We start from the raw sequence: 13100 nt of genomic DNA on the forward strand, positions 1-13100 counted from the left end.
GCTGAGAACAGGTGTAGGACAAAAAGTGCTACAATGTAATAAGACTAGGAAAGGAACCGCCTTTTCTACCCAGAATATAACACTTTTGGAATTGCAATGTGATGGAGCGTGCACCCCACATTAGCCCTAAGAGGGCTGAATTAGGTCAAGAGGGCCCAATTAGGCTGCAAATGGGGGAGACAAGCTGGAGGAAGTTAATTAGAAGAAGACTCACCTGTGAGCGAACAGGTGGGGTTTTGACAAAGCAAGGGGGCTGGCAACAGGCAGTAAGGAGGAAGCCTGCAGTTCTCCTTCCTGAGGCAAGGGAGAAGCCGCCTCGAAGGAAGAAGTCCAAGGGTGAGAGCAGTAAGGTGTGTTGAAGATGCACAACTTAACTGTTCACTACAGAGCCCTGGACTGGAACCCAGAGTAAAGGATGGGCCTGCATTCCCCTACCGATCACTGTAGATTGGTACTATTTGGGGGTAATGAACAAGAAGACTTCCTGAAGAAACTTTGAAAGACTACCCTGGAAGAGGAGCCCACTTAGTGACCTAGCCAGAGGCCTGAGTCATGAAAAGGCAGCAGCAGTTCATGGTGTGAGAGATGGGGGCTGTAGACAAAAAAGAGAGAGCGGGTGCGCGATGGAGCACAACCGCAAGAAGAAGTGTTGACCATGCAGAGCTACTCCCCAGAATGACCAGGAGGAGGCACCACTTATGGTGAGTAGAGGAGCCTTCTCTCCCATCATAAGCAAATAGAAAAATCACAAATGTATTGCAAAGTGTCCTTGGTTTATAAAGACATTTCTTCCATCTATCCCAGCTGGGCAATAATCCCAGTGGATGGATCTTGCAAGAAGGCAAGATTGGCCTGTCCTGAATAACACCTTGGGGCTGCAGAAAGAGATGTTGGTGACTCGGTAGATGAAAGTCCTCTTGGGACCCACTAGATGCCATTTTTCAGATGAGATTTGGGGCCTGACCACTTGTGGTCATTTAAGTTCCTCTGGCACCTCCTGCAATAGTAGGGCCAAAAATTAATTTGGCTACTACCCTTGCAGCATAATAGGGCTTGTCTACATGGTGCTAGTCCACACTATAAGGGTATACATTCTCATGCAGAGTGGTGTGTGATGCAGTAACTGGCCTGTATGGACCCTGCTGGCCTGCACTAAAGGTTCCCTAGTGTGTGTTAATGTAGCGCAGTTTGAAACCCCCCTAGTGCAGACCAAAGCACCATGTAGACTAGCCCACAGGTTATAGTATTTCTTTTATGTCACTGATCTTTCTTTTCCTTCAGTAATAATTTCTTCACACACTCTCTCAAACAAGCAAATGAATCAAGCCATTTCCCCTACCGACTGAAAAGGAAGAAACAGGGGAGGTGGTGGTGGTTTCTATTTTTAAATACTTTAGAGACTAGTCAGATGCCATAGTGATGAAGACCAGACAAGTACCTAGATACACTTCATAAGTTATGTTTATCTGGTCTCTTTCCTATCTAAAGTGCTATAGTAACAGTTCCCAGTCTGAATAACATCTATCAAAACGACAGGCATATTTGCCTGCAATTCATTACATGAAATATTAGTCTGTGTAATAAATGTCTCTTAACCATACACTGTCCTCCCTCATAGAATCCTTGCAGAAGGGTACTGCAGTAATGTACGTAGGTCATTGTCAGCTTATGTGAAATCTGAAAGAAGAGAATGGAGGAGGGTGCAAAAAATCAGTCAGCAAATGCTGGTGACTTCTGATTTCTTCAGGTATGGAGAGGTTAATGATGATTATGGGTGTATATGCTGAATGGTATTCTGAACAGATTGACCCCCATGATGCCTCACTGCATCATATGCAGGACTTAAAACAGAGCAACCCATACTTTTCCTGTCCTGAAAGGCATCTTTGTTGACTTAATCAAAAGCTATTGACAACAAGAAAACTTTCACCAGTTTATACAGACTGTGAACTCAGAAAACCAGGCAGTGACTCCTAGGACTATCTCTGAGGTCTTCTGGTGAAATGTGTTTCATGCCACAGGTTGAGGAGTCTTTGTATTTTTTTTTTTAGATGTTTTTAATCTAAAATTAGGGAGTCTTCCTCCAGATAGAGGAGGCCTGGCATGGCTGCTAAGGGGAAGAGAGAAGTGACTGTGAGATCATGACCAAGAGACCTGCTCAGATGCAAAACTCCTTTACTGATATATTTTGTCTTTGCAGCCCCAAAAAGGACTTGGGGAGTGAGAGCAGGATTCTACTTAGTCCTCTTTCCTTCTGTGGTGGTTTCTCTTGAGGTACTCACATTTTTAATGGCCTTTATGACTGGTTCAAACTCCTTAGCGTGCTTGAGACCCTGACTGTGGCCCACTGATTCTCGTGCTCCACAGCATATTTAATAATTTCTCCATTATATATCATTTAAATAGTCACTGTCACCACCTTATCGATCATCTTCTGTAGCCAGGTCTGTAGCAGGACCTGGTGGGAATTCTAAAATTTCACTTGTAAGTACTTGCAGTTTTCCTGTTCCAAGAACAACAGATGGAGATAGGTTGTTTCCTTCCACTACTCATTTTATAGACTAAAACAGAGGACTGCGGGAGTTGGAAAGCCACGTATGTTAATGTATTCGGAAGTGGTGGGTTGTTTCATATTTTTTTAAATATAACCTTTTCTTTTGGGGCTGTTCTGAAGCGCTCAAAGGAGAAAAGCATGTTACGAATGAACATGCTGCTAATATACAACACTACATGCCACAGCAATTCTCTTGAATTTCAAATGAGACACAGCCTATATCTAACTCCTCAATACCGAAGGGAATGAGAATGCATGAACTTCCAGTCTCTAATGGCATTAATAATGGATGAATTAACCAGCCTTCCAGTCACAGGCAATTGGCTGGTAGTTTGATGGAAAACCAGAAACACTTTCAGTAAAGGTTTCAACTATACTGTGTATCAATTGCAGTAGTTGAAAAAACAGATGAGGGAAAGGTCTCTCTCTATTTTTATATACAACAGGGAAAGTATTAGATATCTGCAGCAATTTTTAGTTTGACGGAAGGTGAAACTTGAATCTGGCTGACATAATCAGAGTTTCTGAGGCATAGTGTGTTCCAGCTAGGAATGCAATCAAGGTTCACAGCAACTTCTTTTTACACAACATTCTATGTACACATTAGCAAATCATGGCTTTGAATTTAGAGATTTGACTGTGCCTTTGGCAACTTCATAGTATAAAATATGAAGTTTACAAACCAAGAAGGCAGAGAGAGAGAGAGAAATTCAACAGCATGAGCTGACCATTCCAATAGCAAATATACACTTACAGAGCTGTGATCAGTCAACAAGAAAACAAGTGAGAGCATTGAGTGCAGAAGAAAATGATGCAGAAGATGCCACTATGAAGAATGAGCACGTACAGTACTCAGAGCTAGCAAACAAGGGTGTCGGCTGTAAGGGTATGTCTACACTGCAGTAAAACACCTGCAGCTGACCTGGGTTAGCTGACTCAGGCTCACGGGGCTTGGGCTGGACCCTGGTCTCTGGGAGCCTCCCCCCTTGTGGGGTCCTAGAGCCTGGGCGCCAGATCGAGCCTAAATGTCTGCACCACAATTTTACAGCCCCATAGCCTGGGTTCCAAGAGCCTGAATTAACTGACACAGGCCAGCCATGGGTGTATAATTGCACCATAGACATACCCGCAAAACTGTGCATAGAAATGCAGGTTCCCTTCAACTGTTTGAACTCTTCTTACAGATGCAATGTGGTTACAGCTCAGCTTAATAGTAGATGAATTTTGTTAACACCAGTCAGAGTATAGGAGGTGTTGCTGAGGCTGGGACAGGAAAGGTCCTTCATGGAGCCCCACCACAGCCACGCTTGGGGAGAAAGTTTAGGCAAAGGTTACATTTGTTCTATTTATTCGAGTTAGCAATAAAACTACATCCCTAGAAGGTGGTAAGTTTGGAGTGTGAATATTCTGTTCAGAGGAGTGTAGGATCTCCACCACAGTACACCTAGACGGTTTCTCCATTGGATGAGACACCCAGGAGAGGAGCAGAAGGGCCAGGAAACTTAGCAAGGCAGATGATGATGAGCTTGTTCACAGCCATCCCTTCAGGTGGGAACAGCTTTGGGAGTGCATAGGAGTGTGGGCTCCCAACCTGTGTATGCTGGGGATCCGTGGAGCAGAGATGATCTAAACCAGTGGTTCCCAATCCATGGCCCGCGGGGTCTTCCAGAGTGGCCTGCCACTCCCTTCCCACTGGCTGCAGAAGGGAGTCGCTGCCTAAGGACCCAGGGGGTGTGCATTGCCATGGGGCTACAAGACCAGTGCAGGCTCCTTGCTGCAGCCAAGGGGACAGGAGATCAGCGCTCCCCTCCACCTGGTTGAAACAGGGAGCATGGCAAAGCGCTCCACCCGGGTCCATCAATACGTTGTTTATGAGTTGATAGACTGGTGGCCCTTCAGGGTTGTCCAAATGATATTTGTGACCCTCAAGCCAAAAAGGTTGGGAACCACTGATCTAGAGGTATGAAATCCATATGGAGGGCTGGCTTCTCCATACTGCTCTGCTGGCTCCACCTGTCCTTTAGCAACACTCTTCCTAAGCAGTAGCCCTAAGCCTTTGGCTGACTCCTCCGGCAGCTGCCCAGTAGCAGTTATGAATGGGACCTGGTGGGAGTTAATGCTGCCTGGGAGTCTGGGGTCAGCAAGACAAGATTATGCATAGTGGCTTGTCCCACGGTTTGCCCTCTTCTGCTTCTGTGGAGTACTTACCCCACTGAGCTCCAGCAGAGGAACTGTCTTAGAGAGAGAGGTCAAGGACACAGACCAGTTGCTCAGCTCCTTCCATGCCCCCCAAGAGATCCATGGGATCCAATTCCCCTTCTGCAAGCAAAAGGGACAATGCAGCCTTCTATTCCTTTTCATCTTCAAATGCTTTAAAACATTAAGTAATAGAGTTGGGACAGAGATTAGCATCACCTTGTTGAGTGTCTTTCACTGTTTTTCCCTTCTTCATCACAGCTGAAAATCAGAAAGATTTTCACAAGTGCTCAGTGGTGGCCTAACTCTGCTTCCACAAAAGTCAATGCAATTGACCTGCAATTAAATTTGGTGGCCTCAAAATCAGAGGCTAAGCTAAAGCTCTTCTGCAAGTAGGGCCTCTAAGCCTATGATGTCACTTACTTCAGCCAAAAGGTGTCAAGTAAGAAGGATTGAAATGGGTTCAACTCTTCTAGCAAACTGTTGCTGTGAGGTGAGTCAAGAGACAATCACAGTTAAATCCTGTAATTTTAAGAGGATTTTAAGGGAAAAAAAACTTCTGCATTTTCTGTGGTGGCTTCAAAGGCCTCTTGGAGCATATGATCACACACCCAGGAAGCCAACAAAAGGCTACCTGTTACAGGTGTACAACAGGGGCAAGGACATTTTAAGCTTCCACCATACTATCATACTCTGCCTGACACCCACTGATATATTCAGATGATGCTCCATTGCCATCTCCCGGTGCGCCACTGGTCATCCCCATCTTACTACTGCTGATTTCTGGGTACAGACTTAGACAGTATGAGGTGGAAGGTACTCTGCGAGTTGATGAAGGAGAGTAATGGGGTAGAAAAGTGAATATGCTTGGTTTTTTTGTTTTGTTTTGTTTTGTTTTTTAATGTCCATCCATTTTTCATTACCAGAACTGTTTCTTCAGCATAGTGACAGAACATTCTTCTGATCTCCTTAGGACTCATGAGCACCCAGGTCTACCCAGCTACCAGACAACAGTGGACAAGAAGTAGCAAAGAATGGCTTTTGGGACAAGAGGTTTGTGAAACATAATTATTAATAATAGTCATACTTGTTCAGTTAATCTTTTTCAGCACCTCTTTTGTCTGGTACAGGCTGTCATTCATCTTGCTGAAAGAGATGAACCAGAATGTCAAAAGAAAAGTAACAGTGAGTTGCAGAGAAATCTAGGCTTAAGGGGAAACATTTTTTTTTATTTTTTTTATTTTGTTGTTTTTAAATCTCAAGTTTCACAGTCACTGGTTCAGAAGAGAACCAGCAACTCCTGAGTGCTTTAGAAATACAGCAAACAAAAGCAAGGAACAGCTGAAACCCAAAATGTCTTTTTTTTTTATATTAAACACTCCTTTTTTTAAGGATGAATCTTTCAACATGAACTGTGCACATAAATGCTGTTTCAATTAAGGAGTAGCATTCCCATGGAGCTACTATAAGCCTCTTATTTAGTTACCTTATTACTACTATAAGCCTCTTATTTAGTTACCTTATTAATGTATAAAGAAAGGAGCCATTGCCTTAAGAGCATCTGAGCAGCCAATGTTACCCAGGGCTGAGACATGGAGGATTTGGAGATCAGTATTTAAATTCAGCATCCTATGTAGAGCTGATGGGGGGGCGGAGGGGTGGGAGAGGAAAATCAACTTCATGGAAAAATTTCAAACTTTTTTCTGTTTTGCCTGCTACAATTTTCATTGATTTTTTTTTTTTTTTAATTTCCATTTTTTGAAAAATTTCAGTTGTTTTTCCTGATTTTTTTGTCAATGTGTGTGATAAAAGGACTGATATGTCCGGTGGAGGAGGATTGCTTTTTCATTTTGCTACTTCCCACCTTTTCTGGAGTTCTTCTTCCAGCATAGCTACACAGTTGCCCTGAACAATGTTAGTTGCATCAACATTACATTCTTCTGTTGGCATGGTTGCCTCTAAACTGGGATTTTTTTTTCTGGCATAGCTGTGTCGGCTAGGAGGTGTGATTTCCCCCACCTTACCCAATCAGATGTAGCTATGCCAGCAAAACTTGGTAGTGTAGATCAGGCCTCCGTTCATGTTGCACATTTGATGTGGAAGTCAATAAGCTGTAGTATCATTTTTGTAGTCTCTTTTCCTAGTAAAAATGCACTTTAAATCAGCTGAATTGTGAATCCAGTGTCAGAGCTAGGCGTAAATATACTGAGTCATCCGTTCACTTGTGGGTGTGGTGAGAGAAGAATATGCTGCCAGAAGGATTCATCAGTTAGGCTTAGGCTGCGCCATATGATGCTGTGCCAGTCTTGTACATCTATTGAAATGTCTCCATAGATTTAGCCCGCCATGTAACTTCCTGCATATGTAGTTGTCTCCTCATCTGCACCTAGGTCTATACATAATCTTAGTCAGAGGGGACAGCCATGCAATTGCACGTTGGAAGTTTAAGGAAGCTGGCATGAACTGAAAATAGGGCCTTATTCTGCACTACTTCGACCAGGGCCAGCCCTAGGTCAAATGGTACCCCAGAGGAGGAATGTCTTCAGCACCCCCTGCCTCCATTTATTAAACTTTTGAATACCTTATATGTTGTTGCATTTGTAGCCTATTATGCAATTTTGATGCACCATTTGCATGCAGGATTTACCCCTTTCATGTAAGATGATAAATTTGCATGCTAGAATCTGTAAATCCTATCAACAAAAACAGCACCACAAGCCTGGGACACCTGCCCCTAAATCCAGCCCTCCCTCCAACAACCCCTGTAGGCTTTACTGGAAAATGTTAAATAGGGCCCAAAGACTCTCTTGCCATATGTATTCAGAACAAAAGAAGGAAGGAGTCTCAAAGCTTAGCTTACACTATGAAGTCTTTCTAGTAGGAAAGCAAGAAAATTCACCCACCCTGAGCTTACATAGCTATGCCACCAAAACCGCTCGTGTAAATGGAACTACAGCCCCAGAAGGGTGCTTTTGTCAGCATAGCTACAGTAGTTTTGGGAGGTGTTTTCGATATGCCAGCGGAACTGCTGTCCGCTTACACTGCATCTCTGCTATGGAGCCCTACTGGCATAGTTGTACAAGTATAGCTGTATCAGCAAAGCATTTGTAATATAGACAAACCCTCACTTTCCTAGTCTTCCTCCTCCTGGGTTAGTTTTGTGTTCTCCTGCACTTTACTAGTGTTTTCAGCTGACTCTGTGCTAAAACAGATCTTGTGGGCCTCATCCGATACTTGTAACTTTGTAGGATATCCTGTGTTGGCCTGGGTACTTTCCACGTCAAATACGTGTTTCACAGCTAGTAGTTGTCTTTTTCCTTGTGTGATAGGGCTGATGTCTGGGGAGAAATTTAGAGACTTCGTAAATTATTTCACTCTGTCTTCATGCTTCTCCCTATGGTCTGACTTGATTCCAAACATCTGAGAGCATAAAAAACAGTGATGGAAGCACACTGATTTTTGGCATCCTGTTTTCCAGAGAACCAGTAGAATCCGCTCCATAACTCCCAGCAGGAATCAGTGGGATTCTAATACTGTGGATTTATGCATTCAGTTTTTCTAGTTTCTATTTTTTGTCTTTATCACTCAGTATAATAGAGTCCTTTAAACAATATTTTAGGGCTCTTTATTTCATCACAAAAGAGCCTGGCCACATTTATATTCCATTATTTCCCACTGATAGTCAGCCTCGGCTAGAGAACACTGCTTTATGCTTGTCACTAGAAATAACCAAAGTGCCATTTTGAAAAATCAGCTAAAATTAATGTAAACAGGGAAGTTTTTATGTTCATCATGTAGCCGCAATCACAAGCCCTGTTTCTTTTACTGATCTTTAATGGTGATATTCTCTGCACTTCTGTAGTGCTTTTCATCCTAGCATTTGTCAGCATTCATGAATGTAATCTCACAAAGGTAAAACAGTGCTGTGTCATTGCCATTTCACAGATGAAGAAACTGCGGCACAAAGACCAAACTTTTCAAAGCTGGGTGCCTGAAGACTGAATACCTGCGCACCCCAGAGGGACTTGTGAGTGTTCAGCACTTCTGAAAATTGGGCTGCATTTATCGACGTGCCTAAAAATGGAATTAGGATGCCAGTCTTGGGCACTCAACTTTGAAAAATTTGATCTGAGCATGACTTGCCCAAGACCAAATAGTGACTGAGCTGGGAATACAACCAGGTGTCTTGACTCCCAGTCTGTTGTTCTACACAGCATTGTCACATCAGTGCTGCAATGAAGACTAAACTGTTTTGCCTGCTTTTACATGCTTCTCTTGCATAGATATGTGCTATAAAAATAAAGTTTATTATAAAAGTAATTGCTTGTAAATTCTGTGAAATGCTATTCTTTGTGTGACATTTGCTCCCTACACAGGGAAACTCTCTTGTATGCATAACCTCTAGTCTTAGGGTACCTCTGCACTGCTGCTGGAGGTGTGCTTGCAGCACATATAGATATATCTGAGCTAGCTTTAATCTAGCTAACATGAGTACCAATAGCAGCAAAGGACTTCAGCACAGGCTAGCCACTTGAGTACGTACCCACAGTCCATGCTGCTAATGCTTTTGGTAACCAGAATAACTAGTTTAAAGCTAATTTAGGTATACCTGCCCATTCTGCAGTCACATAACGCAATCGAAGCATAGCCTTACAGCGCGAAAAGGAGAGATTGATATTCTGTGGATCACGATATTCACTAGCCGTGCTAATTGAGCTGAGGAGTTCGTGACTTCCATGATAACATTTAATTAAAACTCTGAGGGGAACATTTTTGGAGATTTTTGGTTTTGGGATGGGGCTGCTCTGTCATGTATAAAGTTAATGTTAAAAAAAAGTTATATATTCGCATGCTTCCATGCAATCTTCACCAAAAGATTCTGTTATCACTCATGATTCCCATGAGCCTACAAATGTAAGTGATTATACTCTATAATCCCTTCATTTCAGGGCTCATAGATTTGACCAACTAAGCCTCTGCTGGGAAACTGGCAGTGCATATAATGTGTGTGTGTTTAATGTTTGCAGTGCCAGCAGTTCTTAACTCTTTGACCGTTTTCCTTTCCCTTTGGTTCTACACTGGTGTGTACAACTTCATTGATTTCAGTAGTTACTCCTGAGTTTCATAGTGGTAAGAGTGAGGAGTCTTCACGCCTTACTCTTGTGAGCTATAATCTCCGCTGGCTTCCCTTTGGAACATGTACACTTGGAAAACCCTGAAATTAAGAATGCAGAGTGATTATAAAGTGCACCAGCTTTCAGATAGAGCTTGGAAGATCTATGAGCTCCAAAAAATATATGAGAGGAAGCATGCTGTTGTATCTAGAGCAGGAAGCTGTAAGTCAGGGTTGGTCACATGTCTGCTACTGACTCATTGAGTGATCATGGGCAAGTCAGTGCACTTCTCTGTTGAATCGCTTTCCACAGCTGTAAAACAAAGATAATACTTATCTCCGACCTGGAGGCGTTGTTAGGAGGCTTAGGAACAGATTGTGCATTATAGACACAGCCCTGCGTTGGTGGTGTAGACCGCCTGTGCATGGGGAACTACTGAAGGGAACATATTGACCTTTAATTTCACTATAACTGCTATCAAGCCCTACTCCAATTCCTTTCGGTTCCCTTTCCCCTTCTTTAAAGTTTAGGATTATTTCTTTCTTATATTACAGTATTGCCCCACATTTGTTGGTACAGCTGGTGCTGTACAGATAAAGAATACTTTGTGCTGTTGCACTCCTTTTCTCTTGGAAACAGGTCCAGTTATCTCAGGAGAAAGATTAAAAGACCTCCTGACAGAGCCAGAGAAGGATTTTCAACAAGCAGCTTCTTGTTGCTCCAAAGAGACCAAACTTGCCATGAAAATTTGCAGGCTTTGGTACTGGAAACCATAGACCAGATCCTCAGCCCCTGCTCCAAATTCTCTGTGTGCCACCATGGAAGCTCACTTAAACAGCCAACGGGGGCATTTTCTGTGTAGAGAATCCCCATGTGGTGTAAAGCTGGCATAGCTGGCTCTATGGCAACTGCTCTGGACCATCCCTAGTATCAGGGGCATTTTGGGGTGGGAGGGTGAATGGCCAAAGCTTACTGCATTTTAACAGTCCTGGGCCATCACAAATGCCCTCTTGTGAACCATTCCTGTAGTACAGGCTAGAAAAGTTCTAAGGTTGCTCAAACTTGCACCCCCCAGGAATGGAAAAGGTAGAGAGAAAACCACCTATGTCCTCCTTCGTTTGCATTGGGTCCATCTCCAACCCCCTGTGACTACTGTGAAAATTAAACATTATAAAACCCTTATTGTAATTTGGTGAAACACTAGGTGTCATCAGTGAGGTTTCTGTTTAGCAGTAACATCTGAATTTAGAATGCACTGTACAAACTTTCCTGGTAAAATAGTTTACTGTGCATTTTTATGAGAGCCAGGAAAAATGTCTGCAATCCCTGTCCCAGACAGTCTAGCCAAGAGTTCAAGTTATCCAGTAAAAATCATGTCCGGATTATGTTTGTGCTGCTTGCTCCCGCTCGCTTGCGTGCGCGCTCTCTCTCTCTCTGTGTATTTAGGAAAAAGATCCAATTTATGGAAAATCAAAACATTTTTAAAAAAAATACAAAGAGGCAGAGATTTCTTGCCGCAAATTCATTTTCTTCTTTGTCTTTCTCCAACTCTTTCTATTTCTAGTCCACCTCTCTGTGTGAATTCTCCCTTTTGTTAGTGACAATGTATCTGTTAAAATCAGGAATGTCCTTTTCAGGGTTTTATAGCTTTGAGGTGAAGGTCGGAGTGTTAGCAGGGATGTGTGGCAAAGAGGTGGGAGGGGGAGAAGGGGGCTGTACTGGAGTGGCCTGGAGAACAGACCAGCCCCGGTGCACTGAGGCATCATCACTGAAAAGGCTCCACATGGCTTGCTGAACATGCTGAGGCAGCACTGCTGTGGAGTGGAAGCAGAAATGCTGATATAAGGGCCTGGGCTCCCATCCCAGCCTAAGAGAGGGAGAGCTCTCTCTCCCTCATTTACTTTAATACTTGTTCAGCAACTCTAGATTGCTGAGCTAATGTCAAGTCATTGGCCTTTCTGAAGTCACTGGCTCCACACCTTCAACTTGCTAGCTATTCTCAAGGCATAGGCGCTTGCAAAATAACTGGCTTACAGGCCTCGACCTGGCTTTGGTGATGTCAAGCTCTTAGCTCAGCCGTTCAACTTTGCTGAGCGGATACCAAAGCGTAGGTGTTTGCCTGTAGCTTTTCTGTCTGGTAAATAGGATCAGGCTTCTGTGACACACCCACTTCAGCATCTCTGACTTGTTGGCTTGGTGTCAAAGCGCAGGTCTCTGTAACATCACACCAGCTCAGCAACTCTACCTTGCTGGACTGATGTCAGAGACTTGGGGCTTCTGTGAGACAATTAAGCCCGCAGGTTTAGCATGAGATGAACCAGCACAGGGCAGGGTGATAAATCTGCCAGTGGTGAATCTGTGGCTGCTCTTCTGGCTCCTGAATGGAGGATGATAATCGGGAACGAAAGGTTAGTTGGTGAGGCTGGGTCACAGAGGCAGGGTGTCTGGGGGTCCTGAGAAGAGTCTGGTGTTGAAGCCAGTTGATTAAATGTGTATTAAACCAACCAGCTATTCAAGTCCAGAGGGCCTAGAGTTCAGCTGCCCTTCGTTACTTGCTTCTGAGTATGTGGCACACAGAAGAGACTGGTGTACCACTGCACTTCAGCCATCCCACAAGAGGGTGGTGATTCCAAGCACACTGGGCTGATGTCAGGGCATCAGCTCCATGATTGGCCCTGGCTCAGCACCTCTATAGCTTGTTGGCCTGATATAAAGGCACAAGAGAGGTTGTGACACGCTGTACCCCATGTACACCATTATACTGTGATTTGTGTATCCTTCATCTTCACCCTTCTCGTGTAACTGTGTATTATCTAATGCAAAGTATGTCATGTAAGGTATTTTTGGAATGCTTCTGACATACTGAACATTATTGGTATGGTGGTATGTTTCCTGGCATGGCACATATATGTACAGAGATGAAATTCTGCTATATAATATCCCCAAAGATGTGTCTCACATGGTTTGAATAGATCCAGGCAAACACCAAGCAAAGTGAGGGTTCACACCTTGCAGAGGCATGCATACAGGAACAATGGACTGGCCTGAGCACCTGATAAGGCGAGGCTCATTTGACTCAGGTGAGGGAAATCATGCCCATTGCCAGACATGACCGATCACTGACCCCAGGGGGTGTCAAGGAAACTTGTTAAAGGTAGAGGCATCTTTGTCTCTGGAGCACTCCCTTGGAATCCATCTGCAATACAACATCAAGGACATTGTCTGACTGCCCACGT

General features: G+C 43.7%; 1 long non-coding RNA gene across 1 annotated transcript; it reads left to right on the forward strand.

Annotated features, from left to right (window-relative positions):
• The first annotated feature begins 293 nt into the window (after positions 1 to 293).
• Positions 294 to 9064, forward strand: LOC137159210 (uncharacterized). Its single transcript, XR_010921589.1, has 4 exons — positions 294 to 701; positions 1619 to 1747; positions 5724 to 5803; positions 8696 to 9064. It is a non-coding gene; the product is annotated as an uncharacterized lncRNA (long non-coding RNA).
• Positions 9065 to 13100: the final 4036 nt, after the last annotated feature.

This window comes from Emydura macquarii, unplaced genomic scaffold (genome assembly GCF_026122565.2).
Source record: "Emydura macquarii macquarii isolate MOO-44397 ecotype Brisbane River unplaced genomic scaffold, CSIRO-AGI_Emac_v2 contig_1790, whole genome shotgun sequence".
Classification (NCBI taxonomy): Eukaryota; Metazoa; Chordata; order Testudines; family Chelidae; genus Emydura; species Emydura macquarii.